Source organism: Aythya marila, assembly GCF_965140915.1.
Source record: "Aythya marila genome assembly, chromosome: 1".
NCBI classification, from domain to species: domain Eukaryota; kingdom Metazoa; phylum Chordata; class Aves; order Anseriformes; family Anatidae; genus Aythya; species Aythya marila.
Genome location: NC_139042.1, coordinates 68,087,696 through 68,102,762, shown reverse-complemented (window position 1 = coordinate 68,102,762; position 15,067 = coordinate 68,087,696). Strand labels below are relative to the sequence as shown.

Below are 15,067 nucleotides of genomic sequence, written 5' to 3'. Positions count from 1 at the left end.
AATTCTTCACTTTCTCTCCCTCCCCATGCTCCTTCCTTCTTTCTCGCTCACTAGAGAACTGCTAAATCATTCCAGAGAGGAATGAATGACTCACCCTTTTCCTTTCTAATTAAATGTGCTGTCAACATCTCTGAAGGGTACCTGCAACCCATGATAGGAGGAGTGATTTTGTCCATTAGTTAAGCAGAGAAAAACAAAGCTACTCTGACAGAGGCTAGCTTTTATTCTGACTCAGTCCAACAGACATTTTATTTCCATGGGAGCTGAGCCAATCTAAGTTACTGCCTCCCGCTGCTCGTCCTCATTTTTCTGCACCTCGTATCTGTCAGCATAATCACATGTTGGTACCACCCAAACTTTTTTTTTTTTTTTAGGACCTTGGACCTAGAATACTTGGACAGGAAAAAAAGTAAAACACTTTACAACAGGAACAATTTAAACCAAATCCCTTTGACAGTATCAATCTGAGGAACAACTACATTAGCTTTTTATGATAGCAAACGTGAAGAGCAGGAACCCCTGCAGCAGCCAAGCAGCTGCAGATGAACCACATGACAGGAGAGCTGCAAACAAATGCTCATTCAAAGCAAGTTGTCAGACTCAGTGTAGCACAGAAGACATTTCCTGTGAACACATTTTAAAGGCTCAAGTTTCCAATAATCAGCCTGCAAACTCAGGCAATATGTTCTTTTTCTAGGTCAAGACAGTCACTACCCCTGCTACAAACCTCAGCTAGACAGAAGGTAGAAGACACCGTGCATCCATCCCGCTGTGCTGTCTGTCCTTGTCCTTTGCCTTGTGGCAAATAAAATGCACAATTCTTTAAATTCTTTTACAAACTAACCGTATATTACTTCCTCAAGTCTTAGCTCACATTCCACATTTCAAAATACTAGTCTTCAAGATTTTAAAGAACAAAAGCTCTCTCCGTTTTGACAAAATGATTATTGTGATCAGTATGGGAACTCTTTCTGAAGTAGCGACTTCTACAAGATGCAATCACATTTATATCAAGAGGCCTTACAGAAAGAGAGGAAACTGTCTCGATCTGATTCCCCAGAATTGTATCACTTTTGCTTGCATTATGCATGCAGCTTGTGCTTTCAGAACACTAAAATTTCAGCTATTTTCAGCTCTAGCTTGGAAAGAAATAAAACACACATCTATGGCTGTATCTATATTCCTGCTTGCAGCAGTGCTTTCTTTAGCATCCTAATGCTTGGCTGTGCTCCTGAATGAGTCGCAGCTCCTTGCTGGGCAGAAACACAGTCACCATTTACTTACTGTGCACTAGATTTTCATGGAAAGAAAATCACAGTACATGCCAATACCGTCCCAGCTCAAACAAACATGGAGCCAGCACCTCCTGCAGCATGCCCCGACATCGGGCCTGTTCCTCAAAGTCGTCACACAGCCGCCACCTCCACCAGTCAGTCTAGCTAGCGAGCTGTCCTACAACACAGGATGTGAGGAAAGCAAGATTACAAAACACAGTCTCGAGGTCAAACTGGTTTACATGAGTGCATCCTGTATTTCACATTCCATTTTAAATATTAAGGAGGGGCCTTAGTTTGCTATTACAAGTGTGACCAGCCCGACTGTTCGCTATGTGACTGTGCAGAAGAGATGAGGTACATGAAGAACACCCAGGATAACACTGAATGAACTTTTAACAGGTTTGTGATGTTGTGCACAATAAAATGAATTGAGTCCAGTACCTAAAAGTCTCTCTCCCTTCTTTCGTTTTTTTAATATTTTCCTCTCTGTTCTCATGAGACCCCACCTGGAGTGCTGCATTCAGCTCTGGGGCCCCAGCAGAAGAAGGACATGGATGTATTAGAATGAGTCCAGAGGAGGGCCACAAAATGATGAAGGGGCTGGAGCACCTCTCCTACAAAGACAGGCTGAGGGACTTGGGGTTGTTCAGCCTGGAGAAGAGAAGCCTGTGGGGAGACCCTAAAGCAGCCTGCCAGTACCTAAAGGGGGCCTACAGAAAAGCTGTAAATAAGACACAAATAAACAAACAAGACACATTTTTTCTTAGCTACTCAATGTCCACGTGCCTGTCTTTCTTACCACCGGAGGCTATGCTTTCAGGCTAAGTAACATTCCACTGTAAAGCCAAACATTCAAGTAGTAATGGATGGAAATTATCTTCCTGCAATGTAAGCAAATGATAATTTTCCAAGGGAGTTAGTTCAGTTTTATGAAAATCCCTAGGAAGATGACATTAAGAGCAGTCTTCTCTCTAGAGTAATCCATCACACTGATCTCGTCATACACACAGATTTTATGTACCCCCAAATGCAACATGAGGGCTGGTGCAGACTGGGACATTGGGCACTCCTGCCACAGAATGTGCAGTGTGATATGGGGAATTTTAGGCTGCATTACAGTCACATTTACTGTAAAGACACTGTTCTCTCGGGTCCCAGAAATATGAACCGAAGAGGAATGGTGGGGAAAAAAGTACAAGATGTAGAAAAGTTGGGAAAGAGGTGTTAAACTTTCAAAAAATAAATGTTGCAAAATATTGTGCTCTCCATCAGCTACCACAGCCCTCCCAAATGCCTGTTTGCCACCTGCCTTCTTTTTCTTGGAAGCCTTTTAGAGGCTCACAGATGTTGATAGTGCCATGTCAGCCAGGTGCTAGGATCTTCCCACCTATCCTGGGTGCCTCGCTCATGGCAGAAAGGGGCACAAACACCTCAGGCAAACTGAGTCAAGTGACTAGTGGGTACCTGTCTGCTGCTGATCCTGAATATAACACTGGCTAAACAGATCTTCAGAATGATAAGTGACTGTGCTGCCTTCCCTTCTTCTTTTTGCTAAATTTTACATGCAATTGGTATTTAGACACCTCCAGTGTTTAAAGAGACAATTATTGCATGTGCCAAACTGTTTCTAGCCCTCAGTACAACTTGACCAGTGGCTCCTTCTGACATTCTTGGATTTGCCATTGATTAAAGACGGAGGATGTTCTCGTAACCGAACCATAAATCCTCCTAACAAGCACAGAGAAGAATGTTCTGTTCTTCCTGAGCTATTAGGAAATCCTTCCATCCCCGAAGAAAAGGCAAAGCCCTCACAAGGTAGCCAGAAACTCAGCCAGGCTGGTGCTGAAGCCAAGTGCTCCCTGTGGAAATGGAAGTCTATCCTTCCAGGTGCCCAAGCAAGGCCCCTCTCTCAGCCCTTCCCACTACCCCTGTGCCCTGACATGATTTGGTGTTTTCAGAAGGATCCTGTAAGCCCCGAGCGGCTGCGGGGCCCTCCTGCCCGCCCTCCGCCACAGGAGCTCTGCTGGGCGCCATTTGCAATTCCACTGAGGAGGAGCCCTCAGGCGGCCGAGGCCCTGAGTGTCTCTCAGACCATATGAGCTGAAAGGACAGTAATACTCAGTAATATTCACGTGCATTCAGTTACAAAAGCCCCTGATAAAAGGTGGCAACCATAAAGGATGCAATTTTAAACGGCCTCCTTCTGTTCCCCAGCTGAACTGGGAGGGCTTCACAGAAGAGCCGCCAAGAAGACAAATCTCCTCCTGTTCCCAACTTGTCTTTCCAAAGCCCATCTCTGGTAGTCCAGTTTGCAAGCCTGCCTCCCTGCATACATACTGGCGAAACAGCAGTCGCTTTTCCACACAACTTTTCAGTGTAAAATCACTGTTCTGTGGAAGTGTCGGTGATGTGGATTTCATGTTCTCACCAATGAGCCTCCAAAGGTATGGGACAATAGAAATCTGCTGTAGGCAAAACCACGAAGGCCACATTCCTCCTATTACTCACTACCTCCTGTTTATCAAAATGCCACTGAAAGTCATCCACTTATCTCAGGAAGAGAATAATTTAACAAACTTTTCCCAGGCGATCACGTCAGAGAGAATTTAAAACAGAAAGACCTCCTGCTAGCCAGCTCAGCTGCGTGCATTTTTATGTCACGCATTCATAGCCACACTACTACATTTACTGCTAACAACAGTCAGGATGTGATCCTCATCATCCAAACCCACTATCGTAGCACACAGAGCTTGAAATTTCTCTTCTTGCAGACTTTCCTGAAACAGTAGAAGAAACTGCCACCATGATGTGATTATTTCACGTCCTTCTATGCATTAAAACAACCAACGTTTTGCCATGTTGCTCCATAAGACCCCAGGAGAGGCCCACCCACCTGCCCAACAGAAATCACACTGATGACCGGGTAAAATATATCTTCGGCTTTACAGTCACACCGCTAGTGTCTATTTCTGAAGCGAGACAGAAGAAATCTTTTACAGCAGCTTGTTTTCACAGATCCAGGGCTTAAAATCTTACCCACAACACACAGGAAACTTGCTGAAATTAGTGGCTGTTTAGTGCTGTCCAGAATACTGCAGCATCTTTTGTTTTGTTTTGCACTTTAAAAATCACATTTACTGGTTTGAAAATAGCCTGCAGAAACAGAGGCAGGAACAACATGCTCCGTCATTCACCTTTGCCCACAGCAGCTCTGCCATCTGGCACTATCAAGCATTTATCTAAAAAATAAACCTGAATTAAGGATCATGAACCCACTCCTTTTTAATTTTGCATTACCTGGGCACAAGAGGTCACTTTACAGTCATGCGAGACATCCTATTTACCAATTCACTATTCTTTATTCAAGCCCACACAGCAAACTCGGAGGTACTCTGCTGCTTTAACAGATGAAACACCAAACTGAAAGCAGAATTAATCCCAGATTTCTACATCCCTATAAAATACAAGGAGAACTCAGTACAGAAATAACACATCATCATAATCCAGGCCACAATGTCATTTAACCAGGGCAAAATGAACTATACTCATCCCCAAACTATCTCCGATTCCAGAGCAGGGGGCAAAGAGACTACAGTCATGAAGAACTAGTCAGGTGGAAAGTTGGCCCCTGAAGGCAAACAAAAGGATCATCATTCATATAGTCAAGGTACAGGCAGCACCCTTTGCCCTTTACTTAAATTTGCACACACTCAAGAATACATAAACGTTTCAACAGGCAAAAATCATAAATGATACAAAACCTCACAATGTGATGAAGCAGAAGGCCCTCTACAATAGGGGCCTTCTAGGGATGACTCCACCACCTCTCCTGGTGTCCCCCTGCTTAACCTGCCCCAGGATTCAGTGAAAAGCTTCACAGTATGTGCAAAGATATAACAGTTCTTTCTCCCTCCCCTTTAAAACCAGGGAATAAATCTAATCCACACAAGACCACTTATTCAGAAACTAGGAAAATCTATAGGGACAAAGCAGATGCCCTGTAGATGTATACAGACATATAAATGAAAGATCACCAAAACAACTCACAGAAAAGTTGTCATTTCTAAAAATTACTCAAATACAAAAAGTGAGTTCAACAACAACAACAACAACAAATAGTTCAGTACTGCAAACAGTGCTATTCATACCACTCACGTGCAAGGATTTTTATTCCAACATAAACTCCAGGAGCTTATTTCTAACACACACAAAAAAAGAGAAATGACAAACTTGTAACCAAGCCAACTCCAACAACCTTTTTCCCTCTCTCCTTTTCAAATTTTGAGCTGAAAATAAAAATGCCCTGCTGTTCTGTGGTACAAAGAGGTGTTAAATAAACCTTGATACATTGCTTCCTTTTCATATACTGCAGGGCCCTCTTTCAAGAAGTCTAACATCAATAGCAAATCACCTTATAAAATACAGCGATCGTTTTTTGTGACATAAATCATTGTTCAGTGCATGGACCATTTTCTGCTCTGCATCAACTCAGCATTTGAGGCAACAACAGTGCTTCATTTTTGATGATCAGCTAAAACGATCACACAGTCCCAAAATCACCCATACTATATGTGATTTGCCCAAACTCATTCAAATAACAAAACTGGATCTCCTCAAAGTTTTTTGCACGTGCCAGGAAGGCAGCCAAGGGGCTCAGAATAACAAAGGTAGGGCAGAGCCACAAGGGAAACTGGAGGAAAAAGCTGCAGATTGGACCCAGGAGGAAACAAATAAAAGGACAGCCTGAACACTTTTATTGCAGAAAAAAAAAAAAAAAAGTCAAGGCGATCACAAACTCTCAGCTTCATGTTCTGCTAAGAGGACAGGTGAAATGGCCCCAGCAGCTTCTGCCCCGTTGCTTTTATGGCCTAATGCAAAGCCAACTTAAGGCAACCAAAAACAACTTTCAGAGGGCAGACTTTTGACAAGCCATACTATATTTATTACAAACCCCCTGCACAGAAGGAGCCTCTCTGGTGGTCATCACTTCCACGGATGGTTTATGGAGATGGAGAGGCTGTGGTCAGGCCTGGGTTGACTCAGGGGCTACCCATCACCCTCTCTTTTCGATTTTAAGCATGTTTTTGCATTTTTTTTTTCAAAAACGTTAACTGTTTATTATTTAAATGCACCCACAACTTATTAATAAGGAAATGTTGTAAACTCCACTGAAGATATTTACGTTTTATTGTCATAAATTGTTTGTTGTGGTTTGACAGAGTAGAGAGTTCCTAGTCTAAATGTATACATACTTAATGGCAGACGTGAAGGCAAACACAATTCTGACACAATCTCAGGAATATAATAACATAGATACAAATCAATTGAAAAATTAGGACATTAAAGTGTTTTATTTGGATTGTTTGATTTCTGAGGGGGAGGAAAGACTGCCACGTGCCAGTACGCCATTAGCAAGCAGCCCTAAAAACAACCCTAATATTGGATAAACTAGCTTGCATTCATAACGCTGCACCATCAGAGATATTTTATATCCAGCACATTAATCATTTAATTCAGTGACCAAAATTTTGCTCGTGGAGATGGGAGTCCACGAGTGACACCGTTTTACAAGCTTAACTCAGGGCAGTTTTCTAAATTGGATGTCACGAGATGTGTACAGACACTGATGTGCTAGCAAACCTTGCTCTCCATTTTGTTATGAAGCTCAATCTTTTTCTTTTTTTTTTTTAAATAGGAAGTCATGCCAAATGTAATTAATTCATAGCAATGAAAACACTGTGCCTCAGTGAATGCTGTAAATTATAAACAGAAGAAGAACCTAAAGTATGCTGTCATTTTAAATCATCTTGCTACGTTGCCATGTTTATTTGAGAGGAGAAGAGAGCAGTGACTTTTGTGCAGATTTTACAAGGAAATGCATGGCAGTTTCAAGAAGCTGAGAGCAAGCTAATAAATGATGAGGTTTCAAAAACATCCTCTTTCTCTCATTCTGAAAATAATACACAGAAGTGACCAGGCTCCCTTGTTGTTAAGAGCAGCTGCTGACCTCACTGTTGTATACACCTGAAAATGGCACTGTCTTGCACATCCAACATAAATGCAAAAAATACAAGGAAAAAAAGAAAAGAATGAAATTAAGATAAATTTATCATTGCAATCCAAAACCAAAGGTTTCATAACTTAGAAAATCTCTTGGGGATAGGACAGCAAAGGCTCAAGACTCAGCGGGTTCTACCTGAGGATAATTAGCAACACAAATCTAGGCTACGTTAAAATTATTGCACCAGAGGGAAGAAAACAACAGCAAACCACTACAAAAAGAAGACTATTTTCCTCACTCTGCAGCAGTGAACGCTAACTAGAACGTGTCCCCCTTTCTGCATATAACCAGCTGTGGGAGCAGGACATATGCACGGGTTTTTAGCAGCAGAGGATGAAAACAACCCCGGGATCAGGATGCAGCGTTTCGGGTATGAGAGGAGACTGTTTACATCCAGGCGCTGCACAGGGCATGCCCACTGCCAGCCTGAGTGCTGAAGGCAGAACAGCGCTGTGGTTTTAAAGGTAAACAATCATCATTTTGCTCTTCCTAACGCCGCTGCTCTTTATTCCCAGAGCCATTCAGGAGTGGGCTCGCTCAGTGGGAAGCGAGAGCCGCGGACCTGCGGCGACCTCCGAAGCGCAGGCAGGGGGCTGCTGAGACGCCCGCCGCTCTCCCTGCCCTGATGTCTGGCAGCACCGTTTCTTCGAAAGAGGTCTTCTGTCCTTAACATGGCTGCCATGCCTTACATAACACGATGAATGGGAGCGTGCTGTTTTCTCTCCTCGGACACGCACTGCCCGTCAGCCGCACGATTCCCCATACGGCTCCGCAAACAAAGCTCTGCGGTCACGCAGCTCCCTCTGAGAACAAGCAGCAGCAGCAAGAAGCTCAACCTTCCCAAGCTCTGATTTCCCCTTCCTATCCTTCCCTGGTGAATAACAGGCGTTCTTACCTTTAAGCAAGCAGTAACGATGGCCGTGCTCAGTAGAGCCCGCTGCGTTTCGTCTGCGCTCCTAAAAAAAAGCCTTGGCGCAAGCGTCTGCTGCAGCAGGTAATCAATAATGCAACCTGCCTCTCCCGGTGCCAGAGCTGCTCCATCTGCACGCTAGCAAACGTGAACGCTGTCAGCGTGAGTCATAGCAGTGACTCAGAGCAGATGCAGAGCTGCAGGAGGAGTTTAAGTTTCAGGGCTTCCTCTCCGTGTCGCACAGGCACGCACGCACGCGCCGCCCGTGTGCCTGGGTGTACGCACGCCTGCCGACGGCCGCGGCCTTTTCTTTGGGCAGCGAGTTGGGTTTCTGCCTTCGTGCAATCTGACTTGCTTTCTTTTCTAGGCTGGCAGCTCCAATTCTGTCTTCGCTGTGAATATGTTCATCCTGAACGTGAAGCCTGCTTTGCGAGCCAGGCCAGTCGCGTGATGTGGCAGGCAGTGTGCGACTGGCGTGTGTCTGTGAGCCCACACCTCCCAGCAAGACTAGGAGAAGAACTCAACTACCCCCAGGAAAGGCTCTAAAACAAGAAATAACTTGGGGCAATGTCCATTTACCCACCATGAGTGTATAACCAAGTGCCTCTGGGGGCAAATTTGGCCCTAGATGCAGCGAGAGCTGTCCGAAGGGCTGCGGGATGCAGACACCAGGGTGAAGTGCCTGCGGGAGAGATCAGGGCTGCATTACGGCCAGGGGCAGTGCCTTTGGGGAAAGGCTGATCACGGCAGCCTTCCCACAGTTGCCTGTCTCACTAGGCACCAGTGGCCCCAGTCACAGCAGCAGTGATCCACGTGGTTGCTCCCCACGCCTGCCAGACTCCCCACCACATTCAGCTTAGGGCAGGAGTTATGCAGCCTGTTAGGCACTCAGTGCTAGGCAGCGTCAAGGCAGAGTGCTGTGCTGATTGCATTTTATTTCTGAAAGACAAATTATACTAAGCGTTGAGCAAACCCAGGCTTCAAGGAAGGTAAATGAAGCCCTCTGCTACTGAGCCAGCAGGTCAACCCCGTAGAAACAAACGATGGGATGAATGAAGAGGGAGCACTGTCAGAAGAAGCTGCTGGCCCAAGGAACTAGGCATTAAACCTGCCTATCAGCCATGCATATAAACATCCCAGGCAGTCTGGGAAAAGGCACTTGGTTTATGTCAAAGCATTTACAAGCGAAACATCTTTCCTCATACTTAGCAAATGTCCTGCTGGCTATCGCCCAGAGAAGCAGATTTGAACTGAGATTTCTCGCCGAAAAGCTGATGGCAAAGCGTGGCTGGCTCTCACAGGTTTTGTGGGGTTTGGTTTTGTTAAAGAAACACTTCTTATGCAAAGCACAACCAAATTTCAGGTAAGCCTCTCCGCCCGATCCAAGCAGGTGCACTACATCCCTCATCACCGTATCTGGTTGTTATTAAAGCCGCTGAACGAACTGCATGCTATTGATGGTAATGTTTACTCTCTCCTTGCATCTCGAGGCAGCCAAGAACACTGGCTTGGCAGGGATCAAGAGATGAGAAGGAATCAAGCTGAGCAAAACAACCCTTGAAGCACGGTCATGGAGATAACACAAACAAAGGGATAAAGAGTAACTGCTGTCTTTCCCCTAAAAACACCCGCATCATATCTATCCCCTGGAATATCTTCAGGAGCTGCTAAATCCCACCCTTTTCCTCAGTTTACTAATGGCAGTGAGTTTTTCCTCCAGCCAAGCTTTCAAGGCTTTATTGCCTTGAAAATGTTGCAAATGTGGAAGAATGCTGAACTCCCCAGCATGCCTGAGGAAAAAAATAAAAAATAAAAATAATAAAAATAAATAAATAAATAAATAAAAACAACCAAGAACCCCAAGACTTTTAAACATGAAAACAGCGAGAACTCAGTCCAAGTGGCATCTATGGCACAGGTAGAGAGGAGCCAACAGGGCGGTACTTCAAACATTTTTGCTTTTGTTGGTTTTTTGTCTGTTTTTTGAAAGGATGGCATGCATTTATATCTCTACACTCAAATTTGTACTTTAGTTCACCTAAAAGCCTAGATTTGGATCAAAGACGACTCGAAGAAAAGAGCTGTTAGAGACCTTAGGGAGACAAAACACACCAAGAGCGAGCACACGCTGTGTGACATGCAAATACTTCTCTGCAAATGGTCCCACCTAAAAATGAGAAGTGATCCAGCTGCTGTAAGCAGCGGTTCTGTGTTGCCTAATTTCAGTTGCCCCAGCTTGACCTTCTGCTGCAGAAAGGGTTTGGATCCTGGGTCTGAAAGTGGGAAAACCCAAAGGCTCTTGCCCCAGGAGAGGCGAAAACCTAAAAACCGACACTGATGTGGATGAAACCTTGAACGTGAGTATTAGTACAGGCTGCTAAACTGAACGCTACTGCAGGAGATTTTGTGTTAAAGGCACTGAAGACTATTACACACTTTTCAAGGACTTGAGATAGTATTTTTTTTTCCTTTTTCTCCTTTAGAAAACGAACAAGCCAAGGCTCTTCTACAGCACCTATTCAACATGGTACTCCAAAACACGCTAGGGCAGGGAATCCTGTTCCTCCTTATCACTTCCCTGTCTCGGGGATTTTGGTTTTGATTCCATATTAACCTGCTTTCTTATGAAAGCTCAGGCTACAGTCAAATTGTCCTTATTGAGTGTACTTAACCCTACCTCTGTTCTTGAGCCTTTTTTCTTCTTAGCTGTACTGTACAAGGGAAAAAAACAACACAACACATTCATGTTCTTCAAGGACAGAGCTGGCTTCCACTGCAATGGGGTAACAGAAGCAGATCGAGGACCACTGGCAGGACCCACAGACACCTCCCTTCCTCTTCCCAGTCCCCTTTCCATCAGCCGTGCACTCTGCTCCATCCTAATGATGGTTTGCAGCCCTGCTTATCTGAGCCACACGTGGAGGTAGTCACTATGCGTGCACACAGCAGCAGAGACCCACAGCAGAAGGAGCACGTATTTAGAAAAGAGAGATAGGCCAAAGGTTGAGAAGGGAAATAACCTTGCATCTTCATACAAACACAGCTAATTTACCTGACCGAGGTTGCTTCCCATGTCCACAGCAAAGCCAAAAGCAGAAATCAGATTTCAGCGTCTTGCTGAAGTGAACATCAGGCTCCCCCTCCAGTGCACCTCAGTAGCAAGGACATTTCTTCCAGCTGATCACCCTTGGTGGGTATTGGGATACACCGTGGCAGAAGCACTGTTTGCTTCTCGGGAAAATAAAAACTCCTGCTGGCAATAGCATCAGCTCCAGAGGAAGCCACGCGTGGAAGTGGAGCTTTACTGGTTGGTGTGGGAGGAGAGGAGAGGATGCACTTACCACGTTCATCTCAAGGCTTCTGAGGATGAGTAACAGGAGGTGCTACCGTGGTTGAACTTTCTACCATCGATACCTCATCCACCAACATCTCAAGGGAGACATTTTTTATTCCTCCTGTACCAACCTGAAGCTACCTGTCCTGCGCTGGAGAGAAACCACACAGTCCCAAGGCACCCGTAACACGCTGCGCACAGATCTCAGAGGGATGCACTGCTGTGCACGTGGTGACGATGCACAAGATGACCTCACTGTCCCTTTCTTTCCTCTTTATGGTCTGTCCTCAGCGGATGAAACCAGAGACTGAGACACTAAGATCAGAGACAAGACAAGAGAAACGTCTCTCACGACAACAAAGTCACACTGCCCAGATGAGAGCTGAGTTCACGGACACTGCTGTGGCTCCTGCAGAGCAGGGACCCAGACAGGGACACATCTGCTGCGCAGGAAAGCTCGCTGGCATAAGGACTCCCCAGATTGCACTTGATGTCAGCAGAGTGTCAGCTGATCTTTTGGCAGCTGGCCTGCTCGTGTCTATCCACTTCTGTTCTCTTTTTCTCCGTAATGCCAACATCTGCCCATGTTTTGCATTGACAGGGACGGTCAGCAAGCCCCTAATAACGCATTAAACCTCAACCAGATGACGCACCATTTCCGATTAACATCTGCCCAATATTACTCTCCTTAATTCAGAGCTCTGCCTCTTCCTAAAAAACTAGATAGTGCACGCGTGGAAGCATCTGTAATCTCAAGCGTCACGTACTTGCCTTGAAAATCAGAAAAATCAAAAATAACAGAGAAGGCACTGCAGAAAACACCTGGTCTCCCCGGGCCTCTGAGAATATTATAGTTTGTTCCAACAACACTGACACAATTTTCCCATTCCAAACTATCTTTATTTTTCTCTGCAACGCACACCTACCTCTCTGTTTCAAACCAGCATGCCCTGGTTGCAGCACTGGTACAATGATTTCAGCTGAATCCAACAAAAGAGGTGACCAAACCCAGGTGTAAACTCATTTTGAGGCACTTAGATGTTACCATATGACTTCAACATTACATTTCCTTGCACCCTCAAACAAAACACTGTAGTCTGGTGGGAATTGTCTACATCCACTCATTTTGCTTATTCACTTTACCTTACACATTTCTGAGTTAATTTCTTCTTGCTGTCTTCACATTGCAGGACTTGTAGGTCTCAGTCTTTGAGACCTGTGAGCGGTATGTTCTTAAAATGCCCCTGAAAGAACAATTGCTCGTGCTGGAGAAAGAAAGTAGAAGTCAAGACTTGCTGTTTTCTCAATGCCATCTGCTGCGCTGCGCAAACTAAATTTAAAAAAAAAAAAAAATCAATGTAAAACTGTGAATGTGAAGCTGGCCAATTTTGCCTGCTATTCCTCAGCATTTTTTCAATAAAACACACTCCGCCTTATTTACATGAAGAACGAACTGTGATGCAAGATTTCTGTGTTTGCACAACAGCTTCTCAGTGCTTTGTCTTGTCTTCTCAACTCATTTGTACTCCTGTGCAAGTTAACCAGCTCCGATTTTTAGCAGGGAAATCATCTGCTGTTACGTTCTTCATCAGTAAGGTCATGACTAACGTACCCACCTAGGCACGTCAGGGACCTCGTCCTGTTAGTCCTATTCTTGGTGTCCTTTGCCCTTGCCTCGCAAACAAAGCCCTGCTGTCAGTACAGTATGATACAGCGCTACACCAAGAGCTAAGAGGAGCCCCAAATGCATGTGGAGAAGTAACAGATCTAATAAGGAGGAAAGCCAAAGTTGAATATTTTTCATTTTTCTCTCTCCAAGTTCATTATTTCTTCTTTCAAAATAAATTATGTAACAATTCAATCAGAAAGAGCTATCCAGAAGCTCACAAAATTGCCTCGTGTGAATCCAGCCTCTATTTGTGGTGCACTGTAAATTATTCCCCAGATTAATGCCACCAAGTATCACTGGGACCATCCGAAGATTAGGGTACCGCACGCGCTGGATCGCGGATCAGAATTGAGACCAGTAGGAGCTTGAGGTGGAAAAGCTTATTAAAAACACTTATGATGGAAAAAATGTTTACTTCATGATTACTCTAAATTTTGACATTCAGAACTTAATTGACTTTAGATCATTTGGGATTTTTCCCAAAATCAGACCGTGGAAAAAAAAAAAACAATGGTAACTGTGCTACTTAGAAGTAATATTTTGACATCTGTATCCCGTGATTCTACAAAGCCTCCATCCACTCAGTTTCCTATCAAGTGTAAGGCATATGTTCATTCACAGATTGTAGTGATAGGACAAGGGGTAATGGCTTTAAACTAGAAGAGGGTAGGTTTAGATTAAGTATTTGGAAGAAATTCTTTACTGTGAGGGTGGTGAGGCCCTGGCACAGGCTGCCCCATCCCTGGTGGTGTTCAAGGCCAGGCTGGATGGGGCTTTGGGCAATCTGATCTAGTGGGAGGTGCCCCAGTCTTAATTTCTGTTTAGTGCATTAACATTGGATGAGCTTTCTTTCGAGACAGTGTTGAGTAATTTTGAGAGCATCCTTGGTTTTGGCATGAAGACATCTGCTTATCCACCATCCAAACCTTGTAAGGCTGGTTCGAACCAATGCAGAACCATTTAAAGAACCATTGAATAAATGGCAGTCACATCCTTACAAAGACACACTCCAAAAGCCATTTGCTTTTGCAAATTGGGGATTTCAAATACTCGTGAAATAATTTTAGAGATAAAGGAGATCTACTGAAAAGGGCTGACTGTAAGTCACGATCACTGATGCAAGCGTAAGCCAGCAAGATCCATAAAGACAGGGAGTGTAAAAAATATTGAATCGATTACTATAGCCCCAAATAGCATTAACTCTCTGCTAATTTCTCTTGGGAGAAATTTCTCTTCATCAGAGGGCTTCTGAAATGAAACACAGCACATTCTTCTTTGCTGATTGTATCGAGATTGAATGGAGACACCGAGCTGAACAAAGAGAGTGAAGACAGAGCACCTGAACTGCACCGAGTCTTCAACGTGATCGGAGACAGAAATTGTCTCCCTGACACAAGAGCAGTCATTTCCAGCTTCAGAACCACTCATTTTGCCCGAGAACCAGCGAACTATCCCCAGCTCCGTTAATTACTGCACAGCACTGGCTCACTGAGGAAATCACCCGTAAGGATGAATGCTGGTGTTAAGCCTCGGCTTCCTCCAGTCCTGCCCAGGCACAGCAGGATCCCGTAATTGCGTGATCCAAACCCCTAACTAGGGACGGACTCTTAAAATAGGGCTCTTAAAACAGCATAACAGCTGTGGTTAAGGTGGGAAAGGAAACTGACACAATAACATTAAAATTAAAGGAAGACAAGTAAAAGCTGTCCTCGCGGTGTGCTTTCCTTTTACAGTAAGTCTAAAAAGGGAGAAGATGCCAGCAGTACCTGTTATGCGCTGTGCCTAAATAGGCTGCTTTTGAAAAATAAAAATAAAA

The 15,067-nt window shown here is 44.5% G+C and overlaps 1 protein-coding gene across 11 annotated transcripts in view; it reads right to left on the bottom strand.

Annotated features, from left to right (window-relative positions):
• INPP4A (inositol polyphosphate-4-phosphatase type I A) overlaps positions 1-15,067 on the bottom strand; it is a 110,127-nt gene that overhangs the window by 75,396 nt on the left and 19,664 nt on the right. For 4 of the 11 annotated variants that reach the window (XM_082776807.1, XM_082776798.1, XM_082776799.1 and 1 more), the window contains exon 1: positions 8,234-8,468. The exons of 1 other annotated variant lie outside the window; for it this stretch is intronic. The gene's annotated coding sequence lies outside the window, so the exon portion shown is untranslated. Of the gene's footprint in view, positions 1-1,284; positions 1,304-8,233; positions 8,471-15,067 lie in introns of those variants that run through there. 6 more of the 11 variants (XM_082776808.1, XM_082776805.1, XM_082776806.1 and 3 more) reach the window with 3 other exon arrangements.